This window comes from Carassius gibelio, chromosome B7 (assembly GCF_023724105.1).
Source record: "Carassius gibelio isolate Cgi1373 ecotype wild population from Czech Republic chromosome B7, carGib1.2-hapl.c, whole genome shotgun sequence".
In the NCBI taxonomy this organism is placed as follows: Eukaryota; Metazoa; Chordata; class Actinopteri; order Cypriniformes; family Cyprinidae; genus Carassius; species Carassius gibelio.
Window position 1 is genome coordinate 17,077,720 of NC_068402.1, and position 3,497 is coordinate 17,081,216.

The window sequence follows — 3,497 nt, forward strand, 5'->3', positions numbered from 1 at the left end:
CACTTTTACACACAAATAATAATTATCAAAAGGAAAATATTTATTAAAAACAAGAGAAAAGTCAAAAAGTAACATGTTAGAAGAAATGCAGAAAAGGATGGCATTAACAACTACAGAGTTCATAAAGCATTGAACATTTGATGAATATAACTTAAGATCAAATTGGACTTTGTTCAATTGTATATATTGTATAAAAATATACGAAAACACTTATACAATAAATTTACAATAAGTTAGGTTTTTTTCCAACTATTCTGGCATGACAGTACACAAATAAATCACAACATTAACTTTGATATTATAACATTTAACAGACGCATGTGTGTGTGTGTGAAAGAATGTGAGCAGGTGTATGAATGATAGAGTGTAAACTCTTCTACTAAACAACACAGAAAAAGCATTTAACTTTTTTTTTTTTTTTTACAAATTATACACTTACAGTTTGTTTCATAGTCCATGAATACAGATCATGCATCACGGTCAATTTTCATGATCTCTTTAGCATAACTGATGTAATCATGAAGAAACCCCATCAGCACAGCATGTGACATCTTCTACATCATCCAGGGCAGCGTCCTTCTTTAAAACCACCGCTGTTTAGGGGAAAGAAGATTCTACTCTCTGACCAGGATTCATCCTAGTCACCGCCTGTTCTTCATCAGTGGCCTAAGAGAAGCACATTTGAAAAAATTAAACATTTAATTAAACTATCCATTTTCAGGTAGAGGTGTATTCCCATCCGTAAGGATAGGTAAATAATCGGTTTTAAAGTTTCAACACTTTGTGCGGTTGTTTAATGTCTCAGTCCACCACAGCGCTCCAGAATGCTATATGGCAGCACTAGTGTGAGGACATGCGATATTGTTTGAATAAATATTGCTTTCAGAAACCGTTAGTTCACCAAATAATTAAAATGTTCATAATTTACTCTCCCCATGTTTTTCCAGACTCATACAAACTCTGCTCATTTTTTGGAAAACATATGAATACATTTAATATTCTCTTTTTGTGTCCTCCATTGCTGGTCTGGGAGACCAGTATTTTATTTTGAACATACATGTTTGCTATCATATAATTTAAGATGTATTCATATATAAATATCAGAATTTACTTCTACAATAACTCTATATTTATGAAGCTTGAAAATGCTGATTATCTAAACTATAAATGGATTAACAAATATTATGAGAAAACTAAAAATATATTAATTTATGTTGTAAAGACAGACAAAAGTCTTATAGGTTTGGAATGACTTGAGGGCAAGTAAATGATTTTTTGTGTGAACTTTACCTTTAAGAGCGAAGACCAAGAATAATGACTCTCCAAATCAGACAACTCCAAAGTTGGTTTGAGTTCTGCAATAAAAAACACAGACATCAATGGTCTTAATGAAATGAGCACGTAATCACACTGTTGTTGCATCAAAATGTGAAGTAAATGGCAGGAGACAACAGAAAAATTTATTTTCTAAAAATAACTTACATAAAATCTCAAAGGAATGATGCTCTCCCATGTCTCTTGCTTTTAACATCTACAAAAACAAAAAAAAACAAACATTATTTTACTCTTAGTGAAACACAACAACAACTGATAACATGAAATTATGAAGTTTACTTGCCTTAAACGATCTTTCCCTCTCTTCAGAAGAAGCTGAGAAAACCACCTCCTCACACAAGCACTTGTGTGTCCTTAACTCCAGTTAGTTTGAGTTCTGCAAAGAGGGACATCAATGGTTTCAATAAAATATTAACACATACATACATACATACATATATATATATATACACACACACACACAGAAATGTGAAGTTAACAGGCAGGACACAACAGAAACATTAATTTTCTAAAAAAAAAAGAAAAAAAAAAGTAATAACTTAACTTACATCAGTCTCAGAAGAATGAAGTTATCTTGTCTCTGGATTTCAACATCTAAAAAAAAAAAAACATTTTAGTCTTAGTAAAAATAAAGATAACTTGATGTTATTCTGAAGTTTACTCTCCTTAAACCGTCTGTCCCTCTCTTCAGAAGAACACCTCCTCCTCATCCTCACACAGGTCTGTGACTCCTCACACAAACAGCTTCTGTGTCTTTAACTCTCAGCGCGAGGACAATGAAGACAGGAGCTCGACAAGAAATACTACATGTAAAACATACTTTTAACAGTAACCACTTCAACAGCCTCAAAATAATTATGCTAGTCTTTACTACACAATGCCGTTTCCTTTAGGAGACAAACACACATTCAGTTTAACCGCGAAAAAAAAGACATTCACATGAGCGTAACCGTGACCATAACCGTCTGTTAACGCCTCAAAAAGTACAGATAATGTAAAATCTTATGTAAATATGACAAAATACATTCACGGACGTTATATTAAAAGTACATCCTCCGTTCAGTAACGTTACATGAGGCAGTTAAGACCTCCGTGTCAGAGGCGAAAACCGCGTCCGTTTTTTTTTTTTTTGTATATATATATATATATATATATATATATATATATATATATATATATATATATATATATATATATATATATATATATATATATATAACGTTAAGCTCCTTTGTTTCCGCCTTTCATAAAACCTTCAGCCTTTCATACAACCGGGTAAACAATAAAAGATAACTTTACATTTTGAATATTTACTTACCATAGTCTTTCACTCGCTTCTCGCTTCTATCACGCTGAGAAAATGGCGGCTGCTCGCACTGGAGACGTACGATTTTGACGTGACGTGCGTGCTCTCCTTCACGTCCGCGTCCTCAACCCAGCCTCGCTGGGTTAAAAAAGAGAGTTATTTTCAACCCAAACTTGGGTTAAAACATCCCAAAGTCCTATCCAACGGCCTCAACCCAGCATTTGGGTTGAAAAAACAACCCAGCGTTTTTTAGAGTGAAGCCATAGTAATTACAACTGTGATGATGAGCGCTTATCAGGATCAACTAAACGCTGGATTCTCAAAAGTATGTGAGATATTTTAAGTTTGTGGCATAGAATCTTTATAAATGTCAGAGAGATTTATACATCGTTCTGTTATTGTAGCGACTTTTCCAAGCCCCGAAATGTGATGCTGAACAAAATGACCTCTGATTGGTTGCTTGACATGTCGGTCAAACAGTCTCATGGGCGGGCCTTGGGCCTTGGCCAATGAAAGCTGCAATAGTTTCCAGACCTACAGTCGTCAGTCTGAAAGTCTGGCAATGCAAGGCCAAGATTAAGAGACTAAGAGTTAGTTTTGAGACTTGCAGTATGTTTTTATTGTAAAATCTTGAATGCATAAATATCAAAAATTTTGATCCTCCATTTTATGACCCCTTTAATATGAAATAATTGACTATATTGACTTTTCACAGCTGTTTTACCCATACGTCAAAGCTGAATTTACAGCCATTATTCCAATCTTTGGTCACATGATTTGGTGTCCAAGAAATATTTTCTATTATATCAATGTTAAAAATGTCTGTGCTTTATAATATATTTGTGGAAACTGTGAT

At 33.7% G+C, this 3,497-nt stretch overlaps 2 long non-coding RNA genes across 2 annotated transcripts; both read right to left on the reverse strand.

The window, feature by feature from the left end:
• Positions 1 to 245: 245 nt before the first annotated feature.
• LOC127961274 (uncharacterized) lies at positions 246 to 1,533 on the reverse strand. The gene is made up of 3 exons (XR_008154411.1): positions 1,483 to 1,533; positions 1,291 to 1,355; positions 246 to 666 (listed from the first exon to the last, which is right to left on the reverse strand). It is a non-coding gene; the product is annotated as an uncharacterized LOC127961274 (long non-coding RNA).
• Positions 1,534 to 1,618: 85 nt separating this feature from the next.
• LOC127961273 (uncharacterized) lies at positions 1,619 to 2,900 on the reverse strand. The gene is made up of 3 exons (XR_008154410.1): positions 2,654 to 2,900; positions 1,884 to 2,124; positions 1,619 to 1,711 (listed from the first exon to the last, which is right to left on the reverse strand). It is a non-coding gene; the product is annotated as an uncharacterized LOC127961273 (long non-coding RNA).
• Between the last annotated feature and the right edge of the window lie 597 nt (positions 2,901 to 3,497).